This window comes from Phyllobates terribilis, unplaced genomic scaffold, assembly GCF_046119375.1.
Source record: "Phyllobates terribilis strain yellow unplaced genomic scaffold, ASM4611937v1 Scaffold_1__5_contigs__length_1240528914, whole genome shotgun sequence".
Lineage (NCBI taxonomy): Eukaryota > Metazoa > Chordata > Amphibia > Anura > Dendrobatidae > Phyllobates > Phyllobates terribilis.
The window spans coordinates 125,878,345-125,893,205 of record NW_027362761.1 but is presented as its reverse complement, the minus strand read 5'-3'; the positions used below and the strand labels follow the sequence as shown (position 1 = coordinate 125,893,205).

Here is a 14,861-nt window from a genome sequence, read left to right as displayed (position 1 = left end):
ACTAGTAAAACACAGTAGCCGAAATCTATCACTTCAAGGAACACAAGTTGCCAAAATTGCCTTTCACTTTAGCCTAGAGATTGAAATCTAGAGACCAGGAGAGACTTCTTGTTTTTAGTGCCAGTAATAAGTAATTTCACAAATCTGTAGGAAAAATGCACAACATATATGGTGGTATAGCCTTGTCATATAATGCAGGAAGGAATGCACACATTTCAAGTAATAAGATGCTGTTTACACCCATAAGGACCATCCAATCTGCATTCAGTTTATTTTTTTTACAGGCTCATCCCAATGGATATAATTTGTTAATATTTCAATCGACAAAACTATATAAAGGCTTGCTTTTCCTGGAGAAGTTGTAGTTTTTGTTGCATTTATACCCATTTTAGACTAATATTTTTCAAAGTTGAATAACCCCACAAATTAAAAGCTAGAAATGCTGGTAGGCGAGAGGTAGTTCTACAGATTTCCTGCCGGCCCTCACAGACTGAGCCGTTGGACAATGGGCCTGCTAATCAATTTGCTCATTTTTAGTACCTTTGGCTTTCGGATTACTTTTTATAAGGCTATGTGCCCACGATGCAGAAATGCTCCGGATTTTTTCCTGAGCGTTTTTGCATCTCCCTGGCAGAAAAAACGCATGCGGATTGTACATGCGTTTTCCTGCCAGGGACATGCGGATGTGAAGCGTTCTTCACATGCATTTCCGCATGCGGATTGACAAGCGCTTTCCAAGCGATTTTAGCATCACTTGGAAAGTGCTTGTCAACTTGGTCACACTATATAAATCCATGCAACCGGCATATAGTGTGACCAGAGAGTGGTTAAAAATAAAAAAAATGTATACTTACCCTCCGATGGCCCCCGGTGTTCTGCTTTAGACTCCGTTCTCCCTTGCCGGCAGTGGTGGATTGAAAGACCTGCAGACGTCAGCGTCGCGAGACCCGTCACATGACTGACGTCAGCGCAGGTCCTTCAATCCACAGCGAAGTGCCGGGAAGCAAGGAGGAGCGCAGCGCGGGACGCCGGAAGGTAAATATACATTTATTTTTTATTTTATTTATTTATTTTTAATGGTACCTGGGTGTGGATGAGACTCTCCTTTCCTCTACACAAGGGTACCATCCGCACATTAGAACGCGCCAATTACGCAAGTACAGATGCAGTCTTGCGGAATTGGCGCGTTCTAATGCAAGTCAATGGCGGCGAAGACGCAGCACTTCCGCAAAATAATTGGTAGTGCTGCGTTTTTTTCCGCAATGATAATCCGCAGCGGAAATTTCCGCAGCATGTGCACAGCACATGAGGATTATCATTGGGGAACATTGCTGCCCTTCTACCATGCGTTTTTAATGCGTTTCCGCAGCGGCAAAAAAGCTGCAGAAACGCATTAAAAATGCATCGTGGGCACACAGCCTTACACTTATTTTTTATTTTAAACTCTTATTGCCACAACTTTTTTCAGAGATAGTCATATGAGGGCTTTTTTTTTGAAGAGGAGTTGTATTTAAACAAAGGAATTTTAAACAACTGCAATATTAGAACTTTTTTAGATTTTAAAATTTAAGATCATCACTGTGCTGCACAATATAAAAGGTATCAGTACTTTCAAGTAATTTTTCAGAATAAGCTGCCCTGTGTATATACATGAGGAAAATCCCTATTTCTGGCCATTATAGAACTTTAATCCTACATTTTCACCAGTTGTCCACTATTTAGGCTCGCTCATTTCATTTGCAATTGACTCAGAGCTAGTAGAATAAGAATTGCAGCTCTTCATTACTTGGCTAACACCGAAGCAGCAGCATGGAGGAAAATACACAACAGTACTGAGCTACAGTGTGAGATATGAGACTTGTTAGAAAGCCCAGAACATCTTTATTTCTCCACTCTGCTTCTTTCCTCTCACCCTTCATAGGGTATAAGGGTATGTGCCCACGATCAGGAGCCGCAGCAGGTTTGACACTGCATGTTTATTATTTCATTTACATTCCTTTTAATTTTTATTAAGCATCTTAAAATAATTTCTTATTATCTCTATTTTCCCTTTTTTATATTTATCATCATTTATTTCTGTCTGCCATAGTCCAGGCACTCACTCACATACCTGTTATTTATACAGATATGGCCATTACTGATGAGCGACTGTTTTGTTAACCCTTTCGCCGAGTATGCTCGGGCCGAGCTCCGAGTATTTACAGCGTCCTCTGTGTTATGTTTGAATCACTCCCGTGTGCATGATTTGCAAAGGTTTGACAGCTTTAATACATGTGAGGAATGCGAAAGAAATAGACATTCCTCACATGTAGTAAAGCTGTCAAACCGTCGTAAATCATGCACACAGGAGTGATTCAAACATAACACCGAGCAGCTGTCGCTACTCAGTGCTCGGCCCGAGCAGCTGTCGCTACTCAGTGCTCGGCCCGAGCAGCTGTCGCTACTCAGTGCTCGGCCCGAGCAGCTGTCGCTACTCAGTGCTCGGCCCGAGCAGCTGTCGCTACTCAGTGCTCGGCCCGAGCAGCTGTCGCTACTCAGTGCTCGGCCCGAGCAGCTGTCGCTACTCAGTGCTCGGCCCGAGCAGCTGTCGCTACTCAGTGCTCGGCCCGAGCAGCTGTCGCTACTCAGTGCTCGGCCCGAGCAGCTGTCGCTACTCAGTGCTCGGCCCGAGCAGCTGTCGCTACTCAGTGCTCGGCCCGAGCAGCTGTCGCTACTCAGTGCTCGGCCCGAGCAGCTGTCGCTACTCAGTGCTCGGCCCGAGCAGCTGTCGCTACTCAGTGCTCGGCCCGAGCAGCTGTCGCTACTCAGTGCTCGGCCCGAGCAGCTGTCGCTACTCAGTGCTCGGCCCAAGCATACGCGACGAAAAGGTTAACAAAAGAGGGATTTTTGGTACTCACGTAAAATCTTTCTTGGAGCCTTCATTGGAGGACACAGGACCATGGGTGTATGCTGTTGTCGCTAGGAGGTTGACACAAGGCAAAAAAAAGAATTAGCTCCTCCTCCACAGTATACACCCGCCTACAGGCACCAAGCTCACCAGTTAGTGGCTAAAGCAGTAGGAGGAACATAACACAATTAACTATGCAATGCCCAACGGGGCACAACCGTGAAAACTAAATTAGGTGCCCAACAGGGCCAACTGTATCTATGCCCAAAATCAGGGAGGGTGCAGTGTCCCCCAATGAAGGCTCCAAGAAAGATTTTACGGGGAGTACCAAAAATCCCTCTTTATCACTTCATTGGGGAACACAGGACCATGGGATGTCCAAAAGCAGTCCCTAGGGTGGGAGAACAAAATATAGTCACAGACTAGGTCTGACTGCGGGCAACCGCTGTCTGCAGAACCTTCTGTCCAAGACTGGCATCAGCCGATGAATAAGTGTGGACCTTGTAAAACCTTGAAAAGGTGTGGAGTGAAGACCATGTTGCGGCCTTACAGATCTGAGAAGCTGAAGCCTGATGGCGAACAGCCCAAGAGGCCCCCACCGCCCGGGTGGAGTGAGCACTTACTCCCAGAGGGGAGATTTGTCCGAGACGCGATATGCCTCCAAAATGGTCGAACGTATCAAACGGGCGATGGTTGACTTGGAAGCAGGAAGACCCTTGCGACGTCCCTCGGGGATGACAAACAGGGCGTCCGAACGCCGAAGGGAAGCCATTCTAGAAAGGTACACATGTAAAGCTCTGACCAGATCCAGTTTCTGCAGGGATTTCTCCCGAGGGTGCACTGGGGTCGGGCAGAAGGAAGGCAAAACAATGTCCTCATTGATGTGGAAAGAGGAGACCACTTTTGGCAAAAAAGAAGGCACTGGCCTGAGTACTACCTTGTTTTGATGGAAGACCAAAAAAGGCGACCGACAAGAGAGGGCTGCGAGCTCTGCAACCCTCCTAATAGAAGTAACAGCCACCAGGAAAGCCACCTTTCAGGAGAGAAGAGAGGCCGAGATGTCCTGAATGGGTTCAAATAAGGGCTGTTGAAGGACGCTCAGGACCATATTAAGGTCCCATGGATCCAAAGGGGGGGCGATAAGGTGGAACCAGGTGAACCACCCCTTGTAGAAACATTTTGACCTGAGGACGGAAAGCTAAGTTACGTTGGAATAGAATGGACAAGGCCGAAACCTGGCCTTTGAGAGTGCTTAGAGAGAGTCCCGCTTCCAGGCCAGACTGAAGAAAGGCCAAAATGACCGGTAGCGAAAAGGACATGGGAGCTAGCTGATCCTTCTCGCAGTGACAAAAAAAGGCTCTCCAGGTTCTGTCGTATATGCGCAAGGTTGCGGGTTTCCTGGCACTAATTAGGGTCTGGATGACGTCTGCAAAACCCACCTTCTTCAACACTGCGGCCTCAACGGCCATGCCATTAAATTCAGAGAACGAGAACTCTGATGAAGAATAGGCCCGAGAGAGAGGAGGTCCAGTAGTCTCCAGGGGGAGTCGACGAGCAGGTTTACTAGATCTGCGTACCAGACGCGTCTGGGCCAATCCAGGGCTACTAGAATTACCGGTACTCCTTCTGTCTTGATCTTTTTGATGACCCGAGGTATCAATGGCAGAGGGGGAAAAAGATAGGGCAGCTGGAACTGAGACCATGAAATGATTAGCGCGTCTTTAGCGATCGCAAAGGGATCGCGGGACAAGGCTACGAAGGATGGAACCTTGTGGTTTAACAGACGCCATGAGGTAGACGTCCAGCATGCCCCATCGTAAGCAAATCTGATGGAACACCTCGGGATGGAGAGACCATTCTCCTGAGGCAAGGCCCTGCCGACTGAGGAAGTCGTCCGCCCAATTGTCGACCCCCGGAATGTGGACTGCTGAGATTGCCGGAACAGTGTTCTTGGCCCAAACTAGCACTCGTCACCTCTTTCAAGACGGACTTGCTGCGCGTTCCTCTCTGACGGTTTATGTACGCCACCGCCGTGGCGTGGTCTGATTGTGCGCGGACTGAGAACCCTGCAAGAATGTCCTGCCAGTGATGCAACGTCAGGTAGATTACCCTTATCTCCAATATACTGATCGGTAGGGAGACTTCGTGGGGACGCCAACGGCCCTGCGCCGTGTGGTGGAGGAAGACAGCCCCCCAACCGATGAGGCTGGCATCGGTCGTGAACACCTGCCAGCGAAGCGGTAGGAATGACCTCCCAGGTCTGAAAGAAAAGGGCAAGTCCACCATATTAATGACCTTCTCACATGAAGATGTAACCTAATGCGTAGATCTAGAGACAACGGGTTCTTGTCCCATGCCGACAGAAGGGCCAGGGTATAGTGAGCCGTCCATTTTTGGAACGACGAAAAGATTGGGGCAAATCAAAGGAACTTATGTGGTGCGCAGATTGGGATATGAAGATACGCATCCTGAATGTCCACTGAACATAGATATTCCCCGGCCTCCATCGAGGCGATTACCGACCTAACAATCCACAGGATTTACGGGGCCTGCTGGCAGGCAACTCTGTGCCATAACCGTGTGTTCTGAGGGACCTAGGAGGCTGAGGTTGTAAGGCAGCAGGAGTGGGAGGGATTGTACCTTTGTTTGAGGTCCCGATGACTCTTCTTCCTCTCCCCTTCTGAGGATGGTCACAGGAGGTCCTCCGTGGATAGGGGGGATCCTGGCTCTTCCTCCTTCCCGCACTGACCGGTCCTGGACAGTGCAGGAGACTGTCGACCCCAGAATCTGGGGGAAGGTCACCGCAGTGACCACCGTCTCCCTCCCAGGCCGCTCCGAGGAGGGGGCTAGGGTGGGAAATAGGCAAGGACTGGCCACCGGGAATCACCCTGAGACACCTGGAGGTGACCGGGGATAAGTCCTGCCCAGCGGGTCCAAGATTGGGCGATGTGGGAAATGCCACACTGCTCTCTCGGTCGCTTGAGAATGGGGATAACAGGGGACGCAGTGTTCCCTGTTAACCCTGAAGAGCTGTATCTGAAAAATAAAGAACAAACATTAATAAAACACAACAGGGTTGGATCAGTTAGGATCCAGGTCTACCTCCTACAGACACTAAGCTTAAACTGGTGAGCTTGGTGCCTGTAGGCGGGTGTATACTGCGGAGGAGGAGCTAATTCTTTTTTTGCCTAGTGAAACCTCCTAGCGACAACAGCATACACCCATGGTTCTGTGTCCCCCAATGAAGCGATAAAGAAACATACTCGCTCATCACTATTGGCTATATATTCCTATATTCCCTTTATTATGGTTAGGCGTTGCAGTCTTTGCGTAACCCATCCCCTCAGCTCCTCGATCAGCAGATGGTGATCTGGTGGCACGCATGCTGTGGTCCAGCTTTCTCTGGGATCCTGTATCTATATGTAGTGCTGGGCAGGGATACATACATAGCACTGTACAGCCCCGTACTCCATACCTTATATACGCTGGACACGTCCTTCTGTTCGAAACTGGGATGGGCAGCGCCTGCATAGTGTGGGACAGGAGTCAGAGCGTGAGCATATCGCACTATGGTGCCATTTTATTGAAGACACGGTTTGCGAATTTGTGGACAGTGTCTTCAACAAAATGGTGACTGATATCGTGGGATGCGCACGAATCGACTCCGGCACCATTTTATTGAACAATTCAACGTTAAAATAGCAGCGTGCGTCGGCCATCGCCATTATCCCTATGGCCGGCGTGTGCACACTGCTGAGTTGACGTAGTACATTACTTCAATAAAATGGCACCAGGAACAGCGTGTGCACAAACTGCAATCTCCAGCACCATTTTATTGAAGACACTGCATATGAGAACTTAAAAGACACAGTGTCTTAATATAAATGGCGCAGATAGCTCAGTACGTGCATGCGCTGACTCCGGCACCATTTTACTGAAAAAAATAAAATTGTACCAATAAAAATGCCTATGACTAGAAGGTTCAATAGCTAGTAGACTGGTATAAGGCTCCATTCAGACATCAATTGTTTAAATACGTGTTCTATTTGAGTTTTCAAGCATAGAACACAATTATAGCCTATCAGTCTGTTAACATGTTAGTGTTTTTTTGCAGATTGTCAGCAAACAATCACAGAGACATGTCAGTTTTCAACTTGAGTGACATAGCTAAATTACCCATACAAGTGTATGGGTCTGTGAAAATTACAAATAGTACATGGATGGAATCATAATACAGTCCATGAGATGCCCATGATTAAAACTGATGGATAGGGGAAGCTTTGGAAAAATACGTTTTCATACAGTACAGACCAAAAGTTTGGACAACTTCTCATTTAAAGATTTTTCTGTATTTTCATGACTATGAAAATTGTACATTCACACGGAAGGCATCAAAACTATGAATTAACACATGTGGAATTATATACTTTACAAAAAAGTGTGAAACAACTGAAAATATGTCTTATATTCTAGGTTCTTCAAAGTAGCCACCTTTTTGCTTTGATGACTGCTTTGCACACTCTTGGCATTCTCTTGATGAGCTTCAAGAGGTAGTCACCGGAAATAATTTTCACTTCACAGGTGTGCCCTGTCAAGTTTAATAAGTGGGATTTCTTGCCTTATAAATGGGGTTGGGACCATCAGTTGTGTTGTGCAGAAATCAGGTGGATACACAGCTGATAGTACTACTGAATAGACTGTTAGAATTTGTATTATGGCAAGAAAAAAGCAGCCAAGTAAAGAAAAACGAATGGCCATCATTACTTTAAGAAATGAAGGTCAGTCAGTCAGAAAAATTGGGAAAACGTTGAAAGTGTCCAAGTGCAGTTGCAAAAACCATCAAGCGCTACAAAGAAACTGGCTCACATGAGGACCGCCCCAGGAAAGGAAGACCAAGAGTCACCTCTGCTTCTGAGGATAAGTTTATCCGAGTCACCAGCCTCAGAAATCGCAGGTTAACAGCAGCTCAGATTAGAGACCAGGTCAATGCCACACAGAGTTCTAGCAGCAGACACATCTCTTCAACAACTGTTAAGAGGAGACTTTGTGCAGCAGGCCTTCATGGTAAAATAGCTGCTAGGAAACCACTGCTAAGGACAGGCAACAAGCAGAAGAGACTTGTTTGGGCTAAAGAACACAAGGAATGGACATTAGACCAGTGGAAATCTGTGCTTTGGTCTGATGAGTCCAAATTTGAGATCATTGGTTCCAACCACCGTGTCTTTGTGCGACGCAGAAAAGGTGAACGGATGGACTCTACATGCCTGGTTCCCACCGTGAAGCATGGAGGAGGAGGTGTGATGGTGTGGGGGTGCTTTGCTGGTGACACTGTTGGGGATTTATTTAAAATTGAAGGCATGCTGAACCAGCATGGCTACCACAGCATCTTGCAGCGGCATGCTATTCCATCAGGTTTGCGTTTAGTTGGACCATCATTTATTTTTCAACAGGACAATGACCCCAAACACACTTCCAGGCTGTGTAAGGGCTATTTGACCAAGAAGGAGAGTGATGGGGTGCTACGCCAGATGACCTGGCATCCACAGTCACCAGACCTGAACCCAATCGAGATGTTTTGGGGTGAGCTGGACCGCAGAGTGAAGGCAAAAGGGCCAACAAGTGCTAAGCATCTCTGGGAACTCCTTCAAGATTGTTGGAAGACCATTTCCGGTGACTACCTCTTGAAGCTCATCAAGAGAATGCCAAGAGTGTGCAAAGCAGTCATCAAAGCAAAAGGTGGCTACTTTGAAGAACCTAGAATATAAGACATATTTTCAGTTGTTTCACACTTTTTTGTTAAGTATATAATTCCACATGTGTTAATTCATAGTTTTGATGCCTTCAGTGTGAATGTACAATTTTCATAGTCATGAAAATACAGAAAAATCTTTGAGAAGGTGTGTCCAAACTTTTGGTCTGTACTGTATGTGAATTTGAGTGATGGAAAAAACTAACACTTAGCAAAAACTGATGAAACTTGTATGAAAACCTGTAATAAACAGTCCATGTTTTTATGTACGAGAAAAATCATGAATGTCTAATTGAGATCAAATGCCATATTCAGGCATCTGTGTCACGGTCTGGGCACAAACTGATTAACAGGTGACAGTGCATCTCCTGGTATGAACTTGACAACCTCATAGGATGTAGGAGACCGTCACGCTGTGTGACTGTACACTTATGAATCCCCCAACACATGCACTGTGCGCTGCGAGGATTTGCCAGTTTCCGACTCCCGGCCAGAGCTCGTCCAGTGGGCGTGGCCTAGCTCCATCCGACTAGTGACGCAGCCATCCAGTAGGCATGGCCAACTAGAGGACGTGGTATGAAAGTGTATGAAAGCAAGGCCATGCCCACTGGACAGGCTATGGCCTGGAGTACGTACAAGTCCCACATACCCTCCGGTCTCTGCTCAGGAACAGGCGAATCCTCGCAGATCATAGTGCAGACGCTGGGGGGCATTTATAAGTCTGCAGTCATACACAGTGACTGCAGACTTATCGATTTGGACAGGACAACTCCTTTAAGTCTGGAGACCCGTGACCACTCAATTCAGTCGGTCCCCAGACCGTGACACACAGTAACATGTAAGAATGTACGGGTTTTCCTGAAAACCATGGATAGAACATCTACATGATAAATGGAGTATTTTGTGATTTTTTTACCTCAGAATTTGTAAGACAAAAACCAGGAGTGGAACAAATACTGATGTAAGATACTGACCAAATACTCTAAGTGTGTACATGGCCTTAGCTATGCACAACATTGAAAAGCAGCACAGAGAAACAGCAGAGGCTTTCAAAGGTGTAGCAGGAAGGTGTGGAAAACAAAGCAACTGATGCAGCATAGCAGTGATCACAAGGAGTCACTCTGTACAGCAGATCTGTACACAACAGTGTCGATTCTTACATATGGGCATCCTCCACCCTCAGTGACACGAAGGCTGTACTAACTAGTCCCCTGTTACTGATCAACCCCTTTACTGTGCCCTGATATATTAGAAGCAGTACCAGAGTGCTAACCTCTCAGCACACCCTCAGCAGGTCACCAGCTTTGTAGTACTTATGCTAATAAATCTATGAGGTCACAAAACTCCTGGCATTCAGTAAGACAGAGTTACTCAATGCACAGCATGTCTGCTAGTAAATAGAGTTTACCATTCTTCTGTCCAGGAGACGGGGCACTCCGCTCTCCTTTCAGCATAATGCTCATGTACAGCTCCGCACCTCCACCCTGATCTTCTGCCCTGCAGTCAGTTTCATAAGCACATGTACGCATGAGACTGACATCATAGTGTAAAAATGCAGTTACAGCCGTTCGACACCTGTGGAGGGGATATATTGCGACCTCTGCTTCAATGGCTCCCATGTCAATACTCCAGTCACAGGCTGGGATTCAAAAGAGACCAACTTTACATACATACTGCAGTATATAAAACAAGCAGTCGATAGCAGGTTTAAGTCCTCTAAAGGGACTTAAACGCTAAGAAATAATTTACGTTTAAATATTTAAAAAATTCTTAAAAAAAAAAAACATTTTAATTGACCTTCTTTCCCCCTCATTAAAAATAAAGATTCAATTAAATAAATCATGCTTAACCCCTACACCACATTGGGTTTTTCAGTTTTTGCTCCCAGTTTTCCCAGAGCCATAACTTTTATTTTTCCGTCACTATGGCCATGTGAGGGCTTGCTTTTTGTGGGACGAGTTTTACTTTTGAACAACTCCATCAATTTTACCATATAGTGTACTGGAAAATGAGAAAAATTCCAAGTACGGTGAAATTGCAAAAAAAGTGCAATTCCACAATTGTTTTTTGGTGTTTTTTTTACCATGTTCACCAAATGCTAAAACTGACCTGCCATTATGATTCTCCAGGTCATTATGAGTTCGTAGATACCAAACATGTATACACCAGAACTGACATTTATCAGTTGCCTCATTTCTCACAAAAAGCAAAGCGATCAAAAACACCTGTATACACCTCAAAAAAGGTATCAATAAGAATGTCAGCTTGGTACATACATAAGACCTCCTAAAGGTCATAAGTAAAAATAAAAAAGCCGAAAAATCAGAAATTGGCAACTTTTTTCCCCCCAGAGTTACACTTTTTCAACCAAAAGAAAAAATGACATTAAATTCTCACCAGATGTCAGTAACAACCCATCCAATCCACACAGGAAACGGAATCAAACCACAGATGTCCATAAATTATGTGCAATAATGAGAAATGACACAGGGAAAAAGTATTGAACACACTTACTGAAATTTAATTAATACTTCGTACAAAAGCCTTTGTTGGTGATGACAGCTTCAAGACTCCCCCTGTATGGAGAAACTAGTCACATGCATTGCTCAGGTGTGATTTTGGCCCATTCTTCCACACAAACACTCTCCACATCCTGAAGCTTTAGTTCCTTTCATAAATTTTCTATTGGATTCAGGTCAGGTGATTGGCTGTGCCATTGTAGCAGCTTTATTTGCTTTCTCTGAAATCAACTGAGAGTGTCCTTGGTTGTGTGTTTAATATCATTGTCTTGCTGAAATGTCTACCTTCTTTTCATCTTCATCATCCTGGTAGCGAGCAGATATTTTTCAAGAATGTCTCGGTACATTTGTCCATTTATCCTTCTTTCAATTATATGAAGGCTGCCAGTGCTGAAAAAAAGCCCCACACCATGTTGTTCTCCCCTTCAAACTTTAATATAACAATAATAATATAATTATAATTTTTTATTTCTATAGCGCCAACATATTCCACAGCACTTTATATTGTCTGTACATGTCCCTACTTAATTGTAAACAATACAATGTATCACATTTCAACAGTAAGGGTATGTGCACATGATGCAGAAATGCTCAGGATTTTTTCCTGAGCATTTCTGCATCTCCCTGGCAGGAAAAAACGCATGCGGATTGTACATGCGGATTGTCCATGCGGTTTCCTGCCAGGGACATGCGGAAATGAAGCGGTCTTCACTTTCATTTCCGCATGCGGGTTGACAAGCGCTTTCCAAGCGATTTTAGCATCACTTGGAAAGTGCTTGTCAACTTCACACAATATAAATCCATGCAACCGGCATGGATTTATATAGTGTGTGAATGTCAAAAAATAAATATATACTTTACCCTCTGATGGCCCCCAGTGTCCTGCTTCGCTCGGTCCCGGCTACCAGCAGTGAAGACTGAAGGACCTGCCGATGTCCGCGTCACGTGACCAGTCACATGACTGACGTCAGCGAAGGTCCTTCTTCATTCAACCGCGAAGTGCCGGGAACAAAGCAGGAGCGCTGAGCGGGCCGTCAGAAGGCGAGTATATATATATATTTTTTATTTTATTCTTTTTTTTTTAAATGGTACCTGGGTCTGGATGAGAGTCCTCTCATCCACACCCGGGTACCATCCGCACATTAGACCGCATGGAAAGCGCATCAACATATACAGTGATGCGGATTCCATGCGGTCTAATGCAAGTCAATGGCGCCAAAAAAGCAGCGTTTCCGCAAAATTAATTGACATGCTGAGGATTTTTGAGCGCAGCGTTTACGCTGCGGAAAAATCCGCATCATGGGCACAGCACATGCGGATTTCAATTGGGGAACATTGCTGCCATTCTACCATGCGTTTTTCATGCGTTTCCGCGGCGTTTACGCAACTGCAAGAACACCGCGGAAACGCATTAAAAACGCATCGTGTGAAAGCCTTACAGGAGGAGTGAGGGCCCTGCTCGCAAGCTTACAATCTATATGGAAAAGGGGGGACACAATGGGTAGAACATGGTCATCAGCCAGTATCCGTCTAAGGGCAGTTACCATGTGGTGTTTGGTGCATGAAGAATGTGGAGACAGATTAATATGCAGGGGCAGATTAAGAATAATATTTAGGAGGGAACAGGGGCGAGTTAGGTTGGAGAATTGAGGTGATAGGTTTGTCTAAACAGATGTGTTTTTAAAGCACGTTTGAAGACATGGGGGCTAGATATCAGTTGGATCGTTTGGGCCAGTGCATTCTAGAAAACTGGCGCAGCACGAGAGAAGTCTTGGAGCTGGAGGTGTAAGGTTCGGATTAAGGAGGATGTCCGTCTTACATCAGTTGCAGAATGGAGGGCACGGGAGGGGTGGTGGACAGAAATGGGGGATGAGATATAGGGCGGTGCAGAACTGTGGAGGGCTTTGTGTTTGAGAGAGGTGAGTTTATATTGTATTCTGTGGTGAATGGGTAAACCAGTACAATGACTGGCACAGGGTAGAGGCCTGATAGAAATACAACCCTGGCTGCTACATTCAGAATGGATTGGCGAGGAGAGAGTTTGTTTAAGGCTATGTGCCCACGATGCAGAAATGAAGCAGAAAATTTCTGCAGCGTTTCTGCATCTCCCTTGCCAGAAAAAACGCATGCAGATTGTGCATGCGTTTTTCCTGCAGAATACATGCGGATTCACATGCGTTAACGCATGCGTTTCTGCATGTGGACAGACAAGCACTTTCCAGGTGATAGCATCACTTGGAAAGTGCTTGACAACTAGGTCACACTGTATAAATCCATGCAAACGGCATGGATTTATATAGTGTGACTGTAAAAATAAAAAAATAAAGCTATACTTACCTCCGATGCCCCGCCGCATGTGCTGTCACGCTGCTCCTGGTTTCTTCCTGGTTGCCGGGCTCTTGCGAGACAGCCTGCGGTCACATGACCACGACGTCATCTCAGGTCCTGAAAGATAAGCGCTGCCGGCAAGCTGAGAGAAGCCGCCGGACAGGTGAATATAAACTTTTTTTATTATTTTATTCTTTTTTTTACAGGTACAATGGTACCCAGGTCTGGATGAGAGTCTTCTCTCCTCCAGAACTGGGTACCATCCGCACATTGAAACGCATATTATCCGCGTGTACAAATGTACTGACACGGATTATGTGCGTCTCAATGCAAGTCAATGGCGGCGCTTCCGCAAAATTAATGAACATGCTGCGGATTTATGAGTGCTGCAGAAACGCTGCGGAAAAATCCGCAGCATGTGCATTGACATTGCGGAATGCCATTGGGGACCATGGGGTGTGGATTACCAAGTGTTTTTGATGCGTTTCCGCTGCGGAAATTCCACAGCGGAAACGCATGAAAAACGCATCGTGGGCACGCAGCCTAAAGGGAGACCGATCACTAGAGATTTGCAGTAGTCTAGACTAGAGTGAATAAGAACGACAGTCGGAGTTTTTGCAGTATCAAAGGTGAGAAAATGTCGGATTCTAGAGATGTTTTTAAAGGTGCAGGTGACATGAGCGAGCTTGCTGCTTGGGAGTTATGGTGGCACCACCCAAGGAACTTTACTGTTGGCTTGGTGCTTTTGGGGAGATATGCAGTGCCTTTTGGCCTCCAAACATGGTGTGTTACAGCATCCAAAGTTCAATTTTGGTATCATCTGACCAAACTATATTCTCCCAGTATTTTCACAGGCTTGTCTAAATGTTGTTGAGCAAACCTTAAACACGCTTGAACATGCTTTTGGTCCGCGTGCATGAAGGTCATGGAGGTTGAGCGCATAACTTATTTTCTTTTAAACAATTGTACCTGCTGATTCCAAGTCTTCTTTAGCGCTTTGACAACTCTTCCAATTTTTTCATTCTGTCTGAAGTCTTGCAGGGAGCATCTGGTCATAGCTGGTTTATGCTGAAATTATGTTCTTTCCACTTCCAGATTATGGGACCTTAAGTAGTTTTGAAAGTAGTCTGTAACCAATGCCATCTGAACGTTTTGCAACAATGATGCAAAGGTCTTGAGACAGCTCACTTGGTTGTACCCATCATGAGATGTTTCCTGTGTGGCACCTTAGCAATGAGAAATTTTTACAGGCCATTAGATGAACAAGATTAAATTTTTCACTAAGTGGCAGGATTGCTTTCTAATTGCTGATAGATTTTATCTGGTATCATCACTTTCCATGGCTTTTTGCACCTCTCTTTCTTCAGGTGTTCAATAT

The 14,861-nt window shown here is 45.5% G+C and overlaps 1 protein-coding gene across 14 annotated transcripts in view; it reads right to left on the bottom strand.

Moving 5' to 3' along the window:
• The window catches only part of ELAVL2 (ELAV like RNA binding protein 2), a 167,195-nt gene that overhangs the window by 130,128 nt on the left and 22,206 nt on the right, over positions 1–14,861 (bottom strand). The gene's annotated exons all lie outside the window — the stretch shown is intronic.